The 22375-nt window shown below is 31.5% G+C and overlaps 1 long non-coding RNA gene across 2 annotated transcripts; it reads left to right on the forward strand.

Moving 5' to 3' along the window:
* The first annotated feature begins 14887 nt into the window (after window positions 1–14887).
* Window positions 14888–22322, forward strand: LOC143256072 (uncharacterized). Of its 2 annotated transcripts, none has more exons than XR_013030988.1 (3): window positions 14888–15122; window positions 17072–17588; window positions 19127–22322. It is a non-coding gene; the product is annotated as an uncharacterized LOC143256072 (long non-coding RNA). The 2 variants fall into 2 exon arrangements; XR_013030987.1 differs by having other exon boundaries at window positions 14888–15082.
* The last annotated feature ends 53 nt before the right edge of the window (window positions 22323–22375 follow it).

Here is a 22375-nt window from a genome sequence, read left to right on the forward strand (position 1 = left end):
AGTGCAGCCAGCAGCGAGTCATCACTAAACTCAACAGAACGACCTGTGCGTGGCGCATCACGTAAGCTGTAGTCACATGATCTGAACTTCTGAAACAAACTTTGACATTTTCTTTCATTCAGAAACTAAGCGTCATAAACGCTTTTAATGTTTCGTGTAGTTTCTGCTGCACTATCGACTTTTCTAAACTCATAAAGCCTTAGATATCTGTTGTACTCCTCAGTCACATACATATCATAAGGGTTTATTTCATTAATGATCTAAAAACGTGGAAATGGGTAAGTTTGTTTTATTTGTCTGAACATTTTTTACACGTCCTACTTCATATGTTAGTCACTAAAGCCTTCTACAAAGACAGAAATTATAATGCACTTCCTGTATTAAATTTTCAGACATTACTTATAGGATGATCTGATATTTCATATCACCTTACAAGTTTCAGATAACATTAACCCCGAAACCGTCAGAGGATTTGATTGAATAATAACCGGACCAGCTCTTTCGGTATTTGTTTTGAAAATATTTTATCATTCAAATCATGTAATAATGTTGAAGGCTTGGCACTGGTATTGAGTATAAACAAATGGAAGAAGCTGTTAACATACATCAACATGCTAAACTTCAGTTAGGTGAATGCTAAATATCCTATTACAAATTATGAGGTAAATTTGCAACAATGATTGTTCGCAATATCAAACAATCTACTTGACATAAAGTTCACGTGGATATTTAAAAGCTTGCTACTTTTCTCGTGTTTGAAAAAAAGTTTCACAAATAGTTCCATACCATCTCCATCTATTGAGAGGTAAACAAACTTCAAGGTATTGTTTGAGGTTAAACAACCATTATCATTCTTGTAAAGCCTGGTGAGTATTGTAGTTACAGTGATTATGCTGGCGTGGTTCCCATAGAACGGTGTAATGAACCTGGAATACTAAACCGATGTCGAGGGTACCTTTGCATAATTTACGCTTTCCAACTTCACCTCTCGTTACGATATTTGTGCACCATTTGTGATCACAAGCCAGGGTCACTGTAATTGAAGGAAATTACTTGATCTAATTTTTAGATTGTATTTCAACACTACAAAGTCCTATCAACATATTAGTGGACAAAGTGGACAAGTTCAGTTAAAACAGTGCCTAAACGAAATCCAATAACTCTGGCAACAATTATGTGGTCCACATTGATAAATAATGCATTGGTGAGTAAGTCGACAGGGCTTGCAGGTTCCTGGTGTTTTTACAGATTAAGAGCCAGTCGTCTTGGTGTATCAGGGAAGGATATCTCTGTGGAAGGAAAATGTTACGACACTCGTGAAATAATGACTTAAAACACTACACTCAGAACAAAGGAATTTCATAGATAGTCCATCAGGCTATTGATTATTTTTGATATAACGTTTGTCCAAAAGCACAGTATAAGTTTTTGTTTAGTTTTTCTCTAATTACTATTACGATGTTTTCATTTCTGGTCAAGGATTGGTGATATTTATAATACGTGTTGGTACTGTTGTACGTGGAAGTTTGATATCCGAATGTTTTTTGATTTCAAAGAAGTGACATCTGGTGATTGTTTCCAACTTTCTAAGGAATGTCAGACAACGGGTTTTTGGGAGGTGTGGGATTATATCAGTGTTTCATATATATTATTACTGCAATAGCTCAAGCACTTACATGGCATTGATGTTATGGTGCAAACTCTTAATTATAATTATATATTTAAATATTATTTACCGCGATAACAAACGTCCGGTGTAATATAAATGTGTTATTGTAAAACAACACCTTTCCTGTTATACAGTTTTTGCCTGATAACATAACACTGCAGTTTTGTCTTGTAAAAGTATAAACTGGTTCTATTCTGTGAAAACAGAACCACAATTCTGTGGTGAGGAAAACACATAATAGCTAAAATTATTTATTGTAAGTTTTTTGGTGAAATTATGCACACTGTTTTTTCAGATAATATATCTTACACTAAAGCATGCGTTTATTACTTGTACTATAGAGGTACGAGGATCAAGGCTAGTGATTAAATTTCATTGGAAGCATTTCTATCTCTCAACTATAAATCAAATTTCTCAGTGTGTATAACTTTTATGTGTTTTAAAAGTTTCGAGAACACGAATACATTGGCGATTTAATATATGTTAGTGCCATCTATTATTAGAAAAACTAATACATTATCATAAGAAAAATTTAAATTATGAGAAACGTTTCTCGTTAATTTGTGCTCCATCTATTAATAGCAAAGTGATAAATAAATATCATATTAAATTATGTTTTTAAAAGTTAGATGAGAATCTGAGAATTTGTTGTTATTTCGAATGTGGAATTTATTTGTTTTATATTTCAAACTCTCAGGGTATTATCATTGAATCATATATATATACTTACAAATGAGTGAACTATTACAGATGTTCAGTTAGATAAACGTTTCGTACTCGTTACTTCTGTTATTCAAAATAAATGCTTAATAATAGTACAGCATTATGAAATCTAATTTGCCATTTCTTACACTAAAAAAATATACACCCAAAAATTTGATTGGCTAACAAATGCATTAAATATCGAACATTCGCAGTGTAAGCGTCTGAAAGAAAACAACAGCGACCACATCTTTAATAACTTATAGGTCTATTCACCTTGAATACTTTTCAAACAAAGTACAAGTTTATAACTCGCTGACCAGTTCCTATTAAGAATTAGTTCAGGTTGAATCAAAACCATAATGAAAAACATATACTTTGTTCGGAACTTTAACCCTACTTTTAAATTTTTTGTATCATACTATCCCAGTGCGAGACACCAGGAGGATATATGAAATCTTATATGCTTATTAATTATTGAACGTGATAATTTTGAATAATAATTTTTTGTTGTTGTTGTTCAATGGAGCTTTTAGCTTATACAGTAATTTGTAAACATATTTCAATTCATGTTTGCAAATTGTATTAATTATAGAAACTATTTATAAGTAAAATTTCATTTAAATTTAAAAATCAAATTTAGAAATATTAGTTTGATCTCAAATGAAATTGGATTTTAAGTAATAGGTGACAGCAAAGATGGTCTGTTTGTTTGTTTTGGAATTTCGCACAAAGCTACTCGAGGGCTATCTGTGCTAGCCGTCCCTAATTTAGCAGTGTAAGACTAGAGGGAAGGCAGCTAGTCATCACCACCTACCGCCAACTCTTGGGCTACCCTTTTACCAACGAATACTGGGATTGACCGTCACATTATAACGCCCCCACGGCTGGGAGGGCGAACATGTTTGGCGCGACGCGGGCGCGAACTCGGATTACAAGTCGCACGCGTTACGCGCTAGGCCATGCCGGGCCATTAATGTTGTAACTGTGTATTATTGGTTAACACACTCAACAAGATTTGTTGACAGTCATTTAGGCTAGAACCACGTATATCCATCCCTAAAAATTATTTTAATTTACGTTTTAGTAGCTTCATATTTTCAAGAAAAATAAGTAGTTATAAAAAATGAGACTTATATCATAAAGTTATAATTTGTTGTACCATTTAAAAGAAACATTGGTATTCAGTATTTCGGTTCAGGTTAAAGAATATTTTTATATCTTTAAAAACTGAAGAAAATTTAAACTTTGTTAAGCAAACAATCTCATACATAAGATATGATATTCCCTGATCGTCTCTCAAAGGCTCTATTTCTGTCATAACCATTTTTATCCTCAATTTGTGTTTAAAATAAATCATTCATGTTAATTTTTACATTTCAGTTGACAATTTTTATTCCGTCTTCCTACTTTAACTTTCTACTAATTCACTTGGACGTCTAATGATCTAAATATCTCATCAGTGAAGTCATTTTATACTTGTTAAATTAATAATGCTTATATTTTCTTATAAATATCTAAGTTGAACATGTAAAAAAATTGTCTTTGGAATATTTTTATACTTGATCAGTTTCTCCATCTTTATTTGGCAACAATGTACTGAATAATATAAATTTATTTATCTAAGGCAATTGTCTAATAAACAATCCTAACAATAACTTACATATGGTATTAAGGTTATTAACCAGGGTAGAAATTGAACAACAATAACTATGAAAAATAGAAATTAAACAGTTAAGATTTAAGCTTTTCTGTACACTGATACGTCAAACATCGATCTTTGTAACTGTTGATCAAAATACTTAAAATCCAATAATTATCTGAATTTCATAAACATAAGAAAAGGGTATAATTACAGGTACTACACAATAAAATAAAATGTACAGATTTCAAATATTACACTAAATAATAACTGGTAACGAATAAAATATAAAATAACTTTTTTATAATTATTTCACTTTTAGTCGAATAACGATACTTTGATATTTTTTCATAAATGGTGTCCACTGAGTGGTTGTTAACAATTGTTTTGTTAAAACCGGCTGATGGTATGTTGTAAACAGTGTTGAGTTACATCAAATTTATTGTATTGAGAATTGCCAAAACCTTACTCTGTTATAGCATGGTTTAAAAGCAGTGTCGATGTTAAATTGAATTAATTTTAAAATGTGATCAAAGCTCATGAATTATAAGATGCCCAACACATGTGTCAGAGTTTTCTATATGCCTACCTAAATGCAAAAATAGTTATACTATTTCAATTCAAATGTATAAATGTATATGAAATTGTTGTGCACTTTTGAGAAAACCAGATCAACAGTGAATTATACCAGAACTGAATTTTATTTGGAAATAATAATCAAACCTCACTTTTAATGATTTTTAACTTTATTAGGAAGTAATTCTTTTCCAATTAGTCAGTGGATATTGACGCTTTTTTGGTCGATTTTACCCTAAACATATAAAGTATATCCTAGTATCCCTTGATATCGAACAAATTTCGTAGGTGCTATTTCGGCTGGAGAGGTGTAAAGCAAACCACCATTGGACTCTGGAGCAGTGGAGACTAGTTCTCTGAAGCGATGAATAACTCTTTACTCTCTGGCAGTCTGATAGACGAATCTGGGTTTGGCGAATGCCAGGAGAACACTACCTGCCTGAATGCATAGTGCCACCTGCAAAGTTTTGTGGAGGACGAATAATGGTCTGAAGCTGATTCTCGTGGTTTGGGCTAGGCTCATTAGTACCAGTGAAGGGAAATCTTAATGCTACTGCATACAATAATATTCTAGGAAAGTGTGTGTTTCTAGCTTTGTAGCAAAAGTTTGTGGAAGGTGCTTTTTGTTTAAGTATAAAAATGACCCCGTGCACAAAGCGAAGTCCATAAAGACATGGTGTGTGGAGGTTGGTGTGAAAGAACTTGATTGGCTTACACAGAGCCCTGACCTCAACCCCATCAAACACCTTTAGGATGAATTGGAACCCTGGCTTCGAGCAGGCCTTCTCGCCCGATATCAGTGCTCGACCTCACTAATGCTCTTGTGGCTGATTGGAGTGAATTCCGGCAGCCATATTTCAAAATCTAATGAAAGGCCTTCCAAAAAGAGTGGTGGCTGTTATAGCAACGAAGGGATACCAACTCCATATTAAAGCCCATGGTTTGGGAATGAGATGTTCAACAAGCACATATGGGTGTGATAGTGAGGTGTCTACAGTTGTTTGGCCATGTAATGTATTTGAGCTGTGTATATTATTAATTTACTGCAAAACATCTGACCGTTGTTGGGTTTTATCTCATGTTAATTGTAAATTTACCACAAATTACCAGTGGAGTACGCTACTCATCTGGCCATATCATCTTTCTCTGGAGATGGCTCCAAGAGAAGATGAGGAGGCATAATTAATTCCTCAATATGTTTAAATGCACTTTTATTACTTTGAGGATTTGCGAAATGTTTGAAGAAATTCTCAGAAAAAAAAAAACATTATGGCGGAAGCAAAAGTGATTGCGTGCATCCATCATACTGAGTATATTATAACTTCAAGACTTCTCATGAGAAATAGAAAGGTGAGAAGGGTTTTATGGCTCTTTTAAAATTAATTAAATTTTATTATTATAGTACATAAAATCTAAATTTATCTCGAAATATATAGTTGCCAAATGGAATACTCATTAAGTTTTCCAGTGAGAGAGAAGTAAGTATTCGGATTTAAACCGCTATAATCAGGGATTTGATTCCCTCAGGTGTACACAAAAGACAGCATGACATGGTCTTACTATAACAAATACAGCCCTGAGATTGTATAAATTACGAAAATATGTTATGTTACAAAATAATTCATTGAAGAAACATACCGAAAAATGTACTACTTTCATAAACTTGTTTCTTTAATTAAACGGTTAACAATGATCAGTGAAAAAAATTCAAAATATATTATCTTGTATTTTATATTTTGTTTGTTCTTTGCCTGAAAATGGTCACAAGGTATTTTAATAAAAGTTACAGATTGTAAGAAAAGAAGCTACAAGTGGTAAGGTGAAAAAATTAAACTGTTTTCGCTGAAAATTAACACTTGCTTAATACAAGGATGAATAGCGTTTTAAGTAAAATGTTTAGATGTTAAAATATTGTAAAATCTATCAATTTCTTTAAAAAATACGTTGATAAATTTATTAAAATAAAGAAAGATTGTTCTGGCTGGTCCTCTCATTCATAACATCTAAAACAAAGCAGTTTTATATTGACTAATATCACAAAAATTAAGGAATCCAACTGACCCATGAAGATATTGTTCTTACTCCAGGAAAAAGGTCAGTTGAGAAGTTGAAAAAATATCTTACAGAAAACAATCAAGGATTTAGGCCACAGACACACTGACCTCCTATCTAAAAGACAACATTCTGAATCAAAAAAAGACATATTACAAAGAGAACAAACCGAACAATTTACTGCCGAAATACTAAGTTCATATTTGTATCCTATGCTGCATTATTGAACGTTTTGCTAGGTTAAGTCATCTTTATTAGTAAGATGCGATAATACAGTGATATTGACTGGTAAAGGGTTGTTCCGTAAAAATAAAAATACAAGATAATATCCTTTAAAAGTACAGGGATGAATAGAACTTTACAAATGTCATAACGGAAACAAATAAACTTGAAAAAGGAAATTACTGGAAAACAGTTGCTCGGTAAAAAAGAAATACACATTTCTTATATTTTATTTGTTTGTAAATAAGCACAAAGTCACACGTTACGCTACCTGCGCTCTGACTACCACCGATATCGAAACTCGTTGCTACCGTTGTAAATTCGCAGACATGCGCTCTGCCACATTGGGACATTTTCATACTAAAGTTTATAAACGAAGTATTTATCTACAGAGAGACTTGTTACAAGTTACTACAATCAAAGCTGTCTTGATAGGTGATGATTTGGTGGTTATTCCTGCTTCTGATAAATATCTTCCAACATACAGAAAACAATAAAAAATTCTGAGATACCTCTAAACTAAATGTCTGCCAAAAGAAATATTTCATATTCGATCCACTCATTATATTGGTATACATTATTACACTTATTAAATATTAATAAAGGCATGAATTTATTAGTCAGGAATATAATACAAATAACATCTTATTTGTGAAAGGCTATCCGTGTAACACTTTCTTAACAACATGGAGGGTTAGACGTTTAAACCTGCCAGTAGTTTCTGCCAAGATGATTTTTTTACAAAACCTTAGTACATATAGCTCTAGCATTAACATTAACACTTTTCTAAATGAAATACGACAAGAATGTCTTACGTTGATCCTGTGCTATAGTATTCTGTGATTTCTCTGCAGATACAGCCAAGTATTTTATGTAGTTGTTTGTGTGAAAATTATAAACATCTGTAGAGTAGAGGTATGTAGTATATGAATAGCTAGCTAATGAAAGGAAACTTGACGAGCCTCGTTTCAGTTTAAAAATATGTAGCCAGTTTGTCGTGTTTCTTGATAAACTATCATCAGACTTACAATAGAAATCGTATTTTTGTCGTTATTTAAGGAACTTATGAGTCGATCTAAACTTGTGTGATTACAACCAGGAAGAAATAAACACACCGTCTTTTTAATTCGCATCTGTGTATAAAATATTCTACATGCACAACTATGTTATTTGTACAATTTATATATGTTTGTTAGTTTTGAATTTCGCACAAAACAACATGAGAGCTATCTGCGCCAGCCGTCCCTAATTTAGCAGTGTAAGACAAGAGGGAAGGCAGCTAGTCATTAGCACCCACCGCTAACTCTTGGGCTACTCTTTTACCAACGAATAGAGGGATTGACCATTTCTTTATAACGCCCCCACGACTGTAAGAGCGAGCATGTTTGGTATAATGAGGATTCGATGTCGCGACTATCAGAGTACCTCAACCACCTGACCATCCCTGGCTTCCACGTGATGGATGTTGTAAAATTTATGCACATGATACTAGCAGATGCTGTAAAACACTTTTATTCATAAAGTTTCACCTTGACGCATGTCACGAAATAATACAGCTGATTATCAGTACTTTTCTAACATGTACTTTGCTAAATTCACTTATTACATTACTTTTAGTGCTTAGACACATGAACAAGCATATACTTAGAAGCCATATTTTTAATAAGTTGTATCTTGAAACACGTATTCTTTCTCATGATATTCTCAGTCTATCGGTTTACTACATTAAAATACCAATTTGAGAGAGACAATTAAACCATCCTTAACTTCATAAAGACAATATCACTTTACCTTATATCAAATTTTCCGCCATACAAAATAAAAAGGTGTTCGTTTTTCTTGGAACATTTCCATTGACCATTATCTTTTTCATGTTCTTACTCTAATACAACATTGATATATATATTTAAATTACTTTGATGTAATGATTTTGCTTTCTATATATTCAAAAATCTTTGTTAAAACATTTGTTTTTTGCTATACAAGTATTTATATTTTAATTTTATGTATCAACTGCTCGTAGTTTGTTAAATTCACTCTAAATAAGATTTGATAAACAGCCTTTTGTGAAATGTTGGAAGACACGTTAAATATATCAAATAATTAAACGTCATCTGGTAGTTATTCTACCAAAAATTGTAAAATTTCTTTTTTTCAGCACTGGTGCTTATGCGTAACTAGTATGGGAAATAATGGAGTATACCTTAACATGTTAAAATATCATATGAATATTTACGCTACACAGTTTTCCTTACTAACTCAGTAGTGAACTTGATGGCCTATACCTCCCCAAATTATTGTTCGATTAATACAATGGGCACATCTTAGATGTAACTTTATAGTTTAACAAATAACGACATAACTAATATTACACAACTAGTTTCACAAATGTATAATGTGATCATGTAATACTTAGGCTCTCGTCTGTATTATCCGTAAACTATAGGTGGCTCCAGGAAAAGGTATAAATGGTCATGTTATCACCAACTAATAAAGATTAACAAAATGGTTTAGAAATCAAACTGCATGAAAAATATATTTACAAAATAATTGGATATTTAATATCATATTAATATGTCAATAACCCATTTCTTTTATCACTGTCAAAAACTAAAATAAAAATATTACGCTTTCAGAGGAACAACATACCGGTATTATAACTTGGAAACATTGTAAGATAAAATACTCATGAAGTTATCTGTGTGTTTTTTGCATATAACTTAACTGGATGATGTCACGTTTAAAATAGTCTATTTTGTAAACATTTAAATAAATATTTTACAACATCTGTTACTGGTACCAAGTTATGTGGTTTAAAATAAAAACAAAAACATTTAAAGAGAATTATTAAGTAAATAATGACCAACCAGTGTGGTAACTTGTGAACGTATGTTGGATAATGTAAAACAGCTTACTTAGTTTCAAACTACAATAAACTGTGTTTTCATTATAACCATGACATAAGGGGACAATTATTTATTTGAACATAACATTGTGATTGAATCGGGTGTCTATCAAACGTGTTATTAAACAGAATAATTAATAGAATATAAAGTCGTATGTAAAGAAAATCATTTGGAACACAACACAATAATGCTGTTGATTACAAATGCTAAATGTTTTATTTTGAGCTTCGGCCAGGGAAAAGTAATAAAATAATATACAACAAAAGTTGTTATGAATTAAATAAACTTTCAATATGAACACAGAAAATTTTGTGCCAAAATTTTATATATGTACATAAATATGTAAACTTAACATTTCCCCAAACTTTTCTAATGACTATGTTAGAACTGTTTCAAGAGCTTTATTACAATTAACGTCGAACAAAAGAAGGAGAGATTTATCACCGTGGCATTATTCATCACTAAATTCTTCGAAGGTAAATTTGTAAACTGTGGTTTCACCAAAACGGTGTTATATATCACGTAGAAATTATATTATAGTTCCTATTACTTGTTTCTGTTGTTGAAATTATTATTTAACAAATGTTTACACTTATCATTGTCCATAGATAATTTTAACACCAAGAAACTTTACATCTATTAAAAATAATATGCATACCTACCTTTAGCAGGGTAAAAGTTCCGGACAAGGTTGATGATTTCATTTACGGTTTTAATGCAACCTGAATTAATGCCAATGATGACATCTGTATAAAACTTTTTGATATTTGGATATGCTTTTTGAGAAAAGTGGAAAACGTATTTTTAACACATTCATAAAACAGTTGTATAGGGAACCAGTTTTAATGACCACGGTAACAACCACTCTCTACGTTTTAAATTATGTATTAAGGATGAAAACATTACGATGAAACACCAGTTCAGAGACTATTAGTAAGAATTAGTCAACAAGTAAAAACTTATATTTAAATAGTGATTAAGGCAAATAAATCTAGAACTTAATAAAGATGTTGCTGCTGCTGTTTTCTTGCACGTGCATAACACTGGTTTCGTTTGAAGTTTAATTCAATCGGTATGGTCAGGCATGACCAAGTCTGTTAAGGCGTTAGACTTGTATTCCGAGGGTCGCGGGTTCAAATTCTTGTCGCACCAAACACGCTCGCTCTTTCACTCATATGAAAGAGTAGCCCAAGAGTGGGCGTTGGGTGATGATGACTAGCTGCCTTCCCTCTAGTCTTACACTGCTAAATTAAGGACGACTAGCGCAGATAGCACTTGAGTAGCTTTGTGAGAAATTCAAAAACAAACAAACAAACAAACTTAATTCAATCGGTTTGTCAATCCTATTTCAGATCTGTATATATATTTTGCCTTCACATACAACAGGGTAATTTCCAAAAACACCGCTTAGAAATTAAAGAAAAACAGTTTTTGTAATGTTGTACCATATTTGTCTGTTTATTTAGAATTACACAACTAGCATCAGCACAGAACATTTTCTCAACCAACTCAACATTTGTAATAGTTCACTCGTTGACAAGTAAAAAAAAAATGTGTTGTAGATACAAATGAAAAATAAGTTCAAAAAACCTTATAAAACGAATAATATATATCTAATCATTTTCTAAGTTCGAGTTAATCACAATTCTCAAATTATCGTATTATTTTAGCATAGAGAAAGACAATGGATTATCTAGCGTTGTAACTCAGAAGACACACGGCTGTACCACTGAGAGTTATATTTCTTTTAAAAAATATATTTTAATATTATCATTAGGTATCACTTTAATATTAATAAATACACGCAAATTAACGATTTTGGTTTCACAATATTTAAATATTTCTTTTGATAATATTTTCTTTTTTTAAATAACAGATGACACTCGCATTTATTGAGTTCCCAATCTACTCGTATTCTCGAAATTTTGAAACACATGAAATGTAAATAATATATTCACTTTCACAAATTTGATTGCTATCGATATGATAACATATATTATAGTTGTTGCGTATTATAATTCATCTTGAAAGAGCCTCTGAATTGTTATGTTACGTACAGTACGTGTTAAGATTTTAAATAGCTGTAAATTTGAATTAAAATTTAGAAATTACTTCAATGTCAAAATGTATCAAATTTATGATAGTTACCAATAAGATTCATACAAAGAATGATATACAAATTGATTTTGACGTCCTTAACAGAAATATATTTTAATTTACAAAAAGCAACACAATGCGAGTCACAATACCTGGATACCTCAACTTGATTCTCGTATTTTCGTGGTAAACACAATAATAAATATCATAATATATATGTCTGATAAAAAAGTAAAAAGATATTTTGTCACGATATTTAGAACTATTGTGTCGTTTCCTCAGAATTGAAATGTTGATTTCTCAGAATGTTACGAGGATGTTATTTTCTCAGAACAAAACAACAAGTGTTATTGTTTAGTACAGCACTACAGTGTTGTTTACTCAGGACAAATTATGGAGCTATTTTCTCAGTATAAGACCAGATATTGTTTTCTCAGGACAAATCTTTCGGGTCATTTTTTTTTCAAAACAGAAGTAAAAGAATTGTTCAATAGATAATTTCATTAAACTAGAAACAAATCATATTGGAAAATTTAATTTCCATTTACAATTCAAATTAGCCTGAAACTGAAGGTAAATGTTAATTTACATTTATTAGTTAATTAAATGTCGAGAAGTATCAAAGTTTAGTTATTTTAAATTATAATTTAACTACAAAAATTTTACAAACTTATAAACCGTATAGATTTTTCTATTTGATCCGGAAATTTCTTGATATTTTGTTCAAGGTTCACGATGAGTTTATCATTTTCGAGTTGATATCTGTTTTATTCACCTAACGAAAAAAAGTTAAGATGAAGGTGTGTGATGCTTTGATAAAAATACTAACTTCCGATGTTGATCTGCTGAAGTTGTAATGTTCGAAATATGTTAACATTTCTGGTCAATATCTGAAGTTCCCGAATAATAAGCGTTAACCACAGACATAGCGTCAGAGATTTATAGTATAACAATTGTAGCAAACAAACAATACATACTGTGTTTTGGCGCGTTGCGTTGATTACATTTCATAAACGTTTAGCGATATTCTAGAAATTTTATCTTGTACGATAATACTAGCCATTATATCCACATATATCATGAATTGTTACTCTAGAGAATTTTATACAAGTTTAGTGAATAGGCGGGAATTTTGTAATACAGATTTAACACAATACGTTTCATACATTTCTAAATATATATTTAACTAAAACAGTATTCACAATTGGCGTAAGACAGTTTTTAACTGGGATATTATATATAGATATGCCATGCGAATAAAAAATTAAAAAATAATACACTGTCAAAGAATATTTATAAAACTTCAATAATCATGACAGTATATAACACAATCAATCAAAATAACCTTATCATCATAAAATTACATAGTACGTGAAATTGCATTAGCACAAATATTATCTTTTTGGTAAAGGATCACCACAATAAATAATCAAACTACTTATGGGATTTGCAAAAGTTATAGTGTGTTTTAAAAAGAGCAACAGGAATTTTCTGATTAGGTTTTCCAACCAACCTGGAGGTATGACAGGTTTTACAAGACTCAAAAACATCTTGACTAATTTTTGGCCAAATGAAACGTCTCACATTTTTTTCACATATCTTATTAACACCAAAATTTCCTCCAAAAGAAATTTTCATGCTAATCGTTCAATATTTCAGAATCATATACCTTGAGAAAAACGATTTGAAGAAACTACAGCCTAGTCCTCTAAAGATGGTAAATCTGGTGGTCGCTACTTTCTCATGAGCACACAATTTATGAAAAAATAAATCTTAACTTTCTGCAGTTCATCTTTCCGGAGTACATATTAAAGTAATGAAGTGATTCGCGAATTCTTTTCTTGCTCACAGATCAGTTTTCTTTTAACAAATGGAACTTCAAGCTGATCCATATCGTTCATCATTGTCATTCACCAATGAACTATCAGTAGAACAAATATTGATAATATCCCCGTTGGACCCACCAAAACGTTTCTGTGACAACTCTATTAGCGCTAGGCGAGATTTTTGAAATTTCATCTTGTACAACAATACTAACCTTTACATACACTTATAATGTTGATATATACCATACAGAATGTTATACAATTCTAGTGAACAGGCTGAACTTTTTCAATAGACATTTAACAGTGTAAGTTACATGTATTTCTAAATATGTATTTAACTGAAACAAACACCAATATTGGATTAGATACATAAGTTATTCTAATTACTTTTCTGCACCGTAACATCTTTGTCGACTAAATGTATTAACTGCTACAATAATAATACATATGAAACACTGATATAATCCCATACTTCACCCAACGCAAGGTCTGACATATCTTAAAAAAATTATAACTAATCACCAGATGTCACTTCGTTAGAATCAAGAAACGCTGAATATATCAATAAAACTGTTCCTCACACTGTATCATCAATACATTTTACCAATAATACCAGTTCTTGATCTGGTATTAAAACATCGGTACAGACTCTGAGAGAGAAAAAAAAAGGTTGGGGTACTTATACCCTCTTATTAACCACATATTTTACAAACAATACCCCACATTAGCGAACTAAACAATTTACCAACTTTTAACGCTGGTATCCTCCTAAGCATATAACATATCGAAGTGTGCTATTGTTTAAATATTATTATTCACTTATTTATATTCATTACTTTTCTCTCATTCCCATCAACTTTGTTTTTCATAATAACTGACGCTAAAAAAATTGAAAGTTTATTTCTTGGTTTATCTCTAGTATAGATTACGTTGCGAACTGCTACATGTATAATACAGTATCTTTCTGTTTTCTGCTTGTTCATATTAAACACTTACACACGTACATTAAATCTACGTCTATCGAGTATTAGACGTGAGTTAAATTGGTATCAGATATTTTGTTGAAAGAAAAATGTCAAACAAAAAGATTGTGTGTTAAAGAAGTATTTGGAAAGACATTGATAAGAAAAAAGAACAAAAAACGGTCGTTAACGAACACAATCTCCATTTCAGCTGTGTCTGTGTGTATGTGCCTTGGTGGCTTTTTCAAGGATGACGTTGTGTAAGATTGTTTTTTACGTTTAGAAATAGCTGAACGTTATTATAGGCTTCTTATATTCATCCTGGAATGACCTGTGACGTAGTTGTAACTGCACTGTGATAGACTTAACGTTATCGTTTTAATTATATAATGGTATATCATATCAGATTTCGTCAATAATTCCTCCAGGTAAGTTCTCTCAACTGTAAGAAAGAAGCCCACATATCTTGTAAGTAAATACAAATTACTATTCACTTTGTCTTATGTCGTTTCTTTTCTTACAATCAGTCAAGTTTTTACTTAAGTAATCCATATTGAATTTCCGCCCAGTTCGATAGCTACATGGTTGCCCCTCGTTAGTACAGCGGTATTTCTACGTATTTACAACGCTAAAATCAGGGGTTCGATTCCCCTCGGTGGGCTCAGCAGATAGCCCGATGTGACTTTCCTACAAGAAAACACAAACAAGCTACATTGTTGCACTATATAATGTGAATTGCTTTAAATCTTTGTCTCGCGTAAATAAATAAACAGTACAAATAGCATTGTACTTATTAATACAAAACTATATAAATACACTGTTACTAATAAATAACAAACTCTATAGATGTAATATTTTACTGATAAAGAATGAATTGTATAGGTAGGGTTTTACTAATGTTACGTATTAAAATATATTACGTACGAGCCTTCGATTTATTACGTTACGTGCGTTACAAATTACTTTGTCAAACAACCTGAATTTTCGATTTTAATTTAGAAGATAACTAATTATTAATATGTATCAAACATGTGGTATTTATCAACAAGATTAATACAGATACTTTTATTTTTAACACAAATACATTTTAATATCCAAACCAAAATTAATTCACCTTATGATAACTGTTATTATTAATAGTTATTACATCTTATGTTTTATATACAAAACAATATTAAATCTTATATCCTGTTTAGGACCGAATATCATGATCCATGGCCCAACTAGAACATTAATCCTGAGTTTATATTGTCACACATCACTTAATCCGCCTCACACAGCTGACTTTTACCCTGACGATATTTAATGTCCTCATAGAAATTCTAACGTCCAATGTAATTCACTGAAGACGAATAGCTGTTTATATTAGAAATGTATAAACTTTCACGGTTAACTTCTGTAAGTTTTCAATTAATATCTGTTTATCACAATTATAGCTTCCTAGGCCTATAGTACACTGACTGTAACTTGCAAATATTCTCCTTTGCCTCTCGTCATGTCAGTTTATTCTATAAGAATCATGTGAGTGTGTCGACATTTCAACAATATTCTATTGCGTTTTAGTAAAACAAATATTGTTGATTTTTACTCTCAAGAAACTTCTTCAGATCACGGAAACAAACGGGACTTGGGCAATACACAGGCAAGAATATACGTCATATGTAAACCATACAGAAACAAGCATTGTCACTAAAATAATTGTATAGTTGTTTGTCTTTTACTAGCAAACAATGAACTATATAAGTAGTCTTTTACTAATAAACAGTAACCTATACAGGTAGGCGTTTACTAATAAATAACAAAGTTTTTAGATACTATTTAACTATTAAATAACAAATCATATACATATTGTTTTGCAAATAAACACATAACTGTATGAGCATTATTTTACTAATAAATTACAGACTCTGTAGGTAATATTTTTTTACTTTTAACAGGTATAAGTGAATGTTTACTCATAAATAACAAACTGCTTTGTTTTAACTATCCAAATTAACGCCCCCTAGTGTGACAGCAGAAAACCTGCAGACATATAATACTAGAAATCGTATTTGGATACTCATTGTGCAGCTTTGCGTTCAACTGAAACCATAAATTGTAATGTATACAACAAGGCAATTCAAGCTAAATCAAAGCGACTCCAAGGAAAAAGTTGAACTTGAAATCTACTCAATATACTCGTATTATGGAGCTCATAATCCGAGTCAGTTATTTTTACCATTAACTGAATATTTTAAAAAATAAAAAGATATAAATTTATATTTGTAATGTGTACGTTTGGTTTAAGCATGAGGTCGTGATGAAATCAAATCTAATTATTGCCTTGTACAAAATTTATGATAAACACAATGCTCATATATTACTTGTAATGTTAATTTAGAACGTTTTACTTGTTACATGAAAAACGTCTATTTCAGTATCAGATGGAACCCCATAAAACATCACCTGTGTAACTCCAAAGGAGACTTGGCTTCATCAGGTACCATTATTAACACAAGATAAGCTTCCAACCTAATGAATAAGCTTTTAACCACTGATGATGAATAAGTTATTCGAGACTTTTTACGGCTGATATATGCGGAACAAAGGAGAACCTGTACTTCCTTCCAGTTAAGTAGAATGTTTAGAAACATCAAAATCTGTCTTTTATAGTATTAATCATTACTACAATCTACAGGTTGATATCAAATATTATTATTTCTTTTATGATAGATATTTCGTTAGGAATTACAATAGCCTTAGAATCCTCACGTTTGCTTTTACGAAAGCTTTACATAAAATTATACAACGATTATAGTGCGGATCTAATCAATTCACCCGCCTGGTCACGTGAAAATAACCACTTATTCCTGGAAGAAAAATTGGATGCTCTAATGAAAAAAAGACGTTTCGCTAGGATGTGTGAGATGAAAGGTCAGTGAAGTGATGGAATAGGTAAGTTATTGGTGAAAAGATGTATAGGCATGGTTAATACCTATAGTTAATGTAACTCATAATATATCTCAACATTTTTTAGATATCTTAGTTTTTATTTTGTTACTCTACAGTAATAAGCTACATATTTCAAAATAATAAATATGGGTTAAACTTCTCTTGTATGATATTTTCAGTTTAAAAACCTAAACAGAACGGATGTCAACTGATTTACTACATTAAAATGACATTTTAAGGAAACAGTTAAAGAACTCTTAGTTACATCAAGTCTACCAGGACAATATCGTTCACAATCTTTCAAATCTTCTAATACGTTATACTAAAACAAGTATATCGATTTCTGTTGAACTTTTCCACTGGCATCATTTGTTAAAACGAAAATACCTAGAGTGACATCCAACAATACTGGATTACATTCCCTCGATACTTTATAAAGGTAGATAATTCCAAACAACATAAAACTTATAAACGTCTCTTTGCACTTGATCAGATAATTACGGCCTCACTCCAGATGTCATGATATAAAAACAGTGTCAAATAAGAATGAGCATTAGTGAAAATTTGTTGTGTTAAAGAAGTTTCATCTTATCTTAAAAACTAACGTACGTTTAACACCTTTGTTTGTTGTTCTTTGTTATCAAACACAAAGCTAAACAAAGGTCTATCTGTGTTCTCCCGACCACGGGTATCGAAAACCGGTATCTAGAGGAAAAAGTCCGCAAGAGGGCATTATCACCTTACACACCCACCCTCTCTACAAGGACATCTATGAACAGCATGAACAACAAACACTGAACGAGATTTAAAAATAGAGTATAATTTGTCAGAAACACATTATTATTAGATACGAAAAGAAGTGAAATAAAGACATTTTGAAAAACAAAGCAGCTCAAACCCTAATATCTTGTGTATAGTAAAAACGTTGGCTGAATCTTACTGTTATAGTAACTGTTAACATCGCTTATCGTGGGTTCCTTTATCTTATTAGATAAGGGGTTATAGTTTTCAGCAAAATGGGAAACTGAGTTATCAACTGAATGAAATCAAGAAATAAAAACTTTTGGTCTTAATTTTCGTTTTATTTACTCTCAGAATGAGACAATTTCATACGGAAATACATCTACTGATAAGTAGATTACTGAGAGTCGAATAAAAGTTTGTCTGAGTAGTCCATCATTGAGACAGCGCTATGCTTAGGGACTTAAAACGATAAAATCCAGTTTTGATTCTTCGCAGATAGTCTAATGTAATTTTTTCTCTCTATTGTTATATCTTACTTTTAGATTCTTTAAAGATGTGCACTTTTTTATTCTATTTTAAATCACATTTTATATTTGATTTATAGCGTTAATAATAGAATATAATAAATATTATATAAATTCACATTAAATTGTTGGAGCTATAAGTTAAATGTATAATATCTTTTGAAAATTTCACCTGATAACCAACACGTCTAGACAGACAGCCTCATATCACACATTTAAGGTTTCGTCACTTTTCTTCCTGCATGTGAGCTTTGTTTTATTTATTCTAAACAGGAAGAAAGAGGATATATTTATAAGACGACTTCTCCAACTGTCCACCATTGTTCTATGGCTTCTTCAAACATAAATGATCATACGTTTTCTACATCCAACATCATGATTGAACCGATAATAGCTGATGATGAACCAGCTGTGAGAAGTTTCTTTTGACTGAATTTAGCAGAGATAGTAAAAACATTATCTATATCACAATATCATCAAATCTACAGAAATATGAAACTTTGAATTATAACACTGATAGCTGTTCTTCTGTTCAACATGTTTATTTCTACTCTTTGCAGTATCGTTTGGATTAACAGTAGTTTTAAAATCATCAGGTTCGATCATACAAATGATTCACACATATAGTGATAACAAATTAAGTCCTGATGTAATGATTGAAGGTGAAGTGGTAGCAACAGTTGTAATCCAAAGAGACAATAATATTCCATAATTGACCAGAGTGTATGTAAAAAAAAATATAAGTGGTTTTGGAATAGGAAATTTAATGATTAAAAGATATGTCCAACTTGTTAAAGAAGAAGGCTTCGGAAAACTTTGTCTTCTTGTTAATATTTTAAACATAGGTGCAATTACATTTTATTTAAAAAACGGCTTGAAAATTCGGGAACAAAATACCTTTGCATATTGTGTTTCTTTAAGTTATTGTTTAACGAAATATTACTGTGTTAATATATGAAAGTTTATTTAATTCATAACAACTTTTCAAATCTATTGTTCTACTAGTTTTTTGTGACAGGAGCTCAAAATAAATCATTTATTTTCAACAGCATTATTGTGTTGTATTCCATAGACACCACTTTAGTGTTCTCTTTATTATTCTGTTTAATGTTTGTTTGTTTGTTTGTTTTTGAATTTCGTACAAAGCTACTCAAGGGCTATCTGTGCTAGCCGTCTCTAATTTAGCAGTGTAAGACTAGAGGAAATGCAGCTAGTCATCACCACCCATCGCCAACTTTTGGGCTACTCTTTTACCAACGAATAGTGGGATTGACCGTCACATTATAACGCCCCCACGGCTGAAAGAGCGAGCATGTTTGGCGCGACCGGGATGCATTCTGTTTAATAACACGTGTGATAGACAACCGATTCACCTATAATGTCACGTTCAAATAAATAATTAACATCCTATCATTTAAATAATTTGGCTTAGTAAAATAAAGACGAGAATTTCTTATGTTGTATTTTAACCATGGCGATGGTTAACTTGATGGTCTGCGGACCGACAGTTACAAAGTTCAAGCTGTCACGTAGTTGAATTCATTGTTTAATTCCAACTATAGACGGGTTATAATGGTGATAATAGATGTTGTTACCAATAGCTAGACACCTCTCTGGTTCAGAGGATATTTTTAAAGGACTGTCCTTCTCTTGATCAATAGTCTAACATTAAAGACGGTTATACTTATTCCATTAAGACCACTAGCCTAGACATTTAGTTCACGTATATATAGGTTGAGTGTACCAGTTCTCTAGCGGAAATGGTAAATGATAAACTCCCAGTTCAAAAATGTTCTTCTCTTAACGTGATTATCAGTCATAACCACTGTTAATGTTGTCATATATTTTCAGCAACTTGTAACCCTCTTAAATAAACACACCGCTACATGTTAGGTTTCTTTTATGGCATGTCTGTTCTCGTTATTTAATACAAACACATACCGATAGGGAAAGCAGAAGCAACACCTACGAATTTATGTGTTATCGCACTGTTAAAATGAGTGCGAGGAAACCGACATACTCGTACAATTGATGGATTGTGGAAACACCGTCTGATAGAGTTGTGTGATTTTAATGTCAACCTATCTTCGGAAACTTTTACTATGGAAGCTGCTCTTTAAGGTTATAGTTAAGATGTGTGGTCATGTGATAGAGAGGACTGTTATAAAGATTTTGATTTATTTACAGAACGTTTCGTTTCAGGTAATTATACTTTCAATAAAATCGTTTCCGAGTGTTTTACAAATGAAAGGAGATAATAATATTAACAAATGAAAAGAAGCCTGAAAAATAATAAACAAATTATAGAATAAAACAATTGTTAAGCAGTAAACTACGCAATCATTAGCTAGTGATGAAACCCGTTTGTTAGTGTTATCAGTCCTGAAACTTATCTTCGAGTCACGTGGGTTAACTAAACAGGAAAGAAGGATTATATGAATTGATATGTGAGAATTATTAAATTAATGAAAATAAACAAACTGATATAAAGAGTATAGTATATTTAAATACAAACTCTTAGTCTAGCTATTTTCATAACTTTTAGTCACTCAGATCTGACACAGTAAGCACCTGATCTGAAATGACTAGTTACTGGAAGGTTGGTTTTTACGTTGCCTTATTTATTATAACTGTTTCGGAAATACAACATGATATTTTGGAAACATATAATATGTTACACTGGATACAACGTTTCAAATAAATTAAACATTCACAAACATAAATAAACTAACTGACTAAGGCCGTTATATAAGTGTATTTAATCTGAGAGTCGCTAGTTCGAATCTCCGTCACACCAAACATGCTCACCTTTACAGGTTTGGTTCAGTTATAATGTGACGGTTAATCCCAATATTCGTTGGTAAAAGAGTAATCCAAAAGTTGGCGGTGAGTGATGATGACTAGCTGCCTTCGCTCTTGTCTTACAGTCCAAAATTAGGGAAGGCTAGCGCAGATAGACCTCTTGTAGCTTTGCGCGAAATTCAAAAACCAAACAAACAATACAAGTAAGATAGATTCGTTGTTTGTAATATCTTGTTTCATAGTTTACCAAATCAGATTTGTTGTAGGATTTAATTTTAGAGGTTAAATAAAATACCTCTGAGGGTAAGTTCACTTGTATATATTAATAATACTAAGGACAACTCAAGCAGTACATTTAATTTAAAAGAAAACAACATAAAACACCTGAAAGTTTCACGTTTACATTTCTCATGAAGAGTCTTATAATACACTCAGTGTGATGGAGTCGTATAAATACTTCTGCTTTCACTATTATGGAATTTTATCAGAATACCACCTGAAAAGTTTGCGAATCCTGAAAGAGTTCAGGAACCATAGTTTGGAAACGTTGGAGTAATGTGTTAGACTTGTGAGAAATTATTCCAAAAAATTATTTTCTTTCTAGGATAGGTTTTAATCACTAGAGAAATGACGTCAGTTTTGTTAGAATTCAATACTCGCTTTTATAGTATTGGGGAAAATGGAAATGACGTCGAGTTTGGCCTCAAAACAAAGTGAAAA

Source organism: Tachypleus tridentatus, chromosome 7 (genome assembly GCF_004210375.1).
Source record: "Tachypleus tridentatus isolate NWPU-2018 chromosome 7, ASM421037v1, whole genome shotgun sequence".
In the NCBI taxonomy this organism is placed as follows: Eukaryota; Metazoa; Arthropoda; class Merostomata; order Xiphosura; family Limulidae; genus Tachypleus; species Tachypleus tridentatus.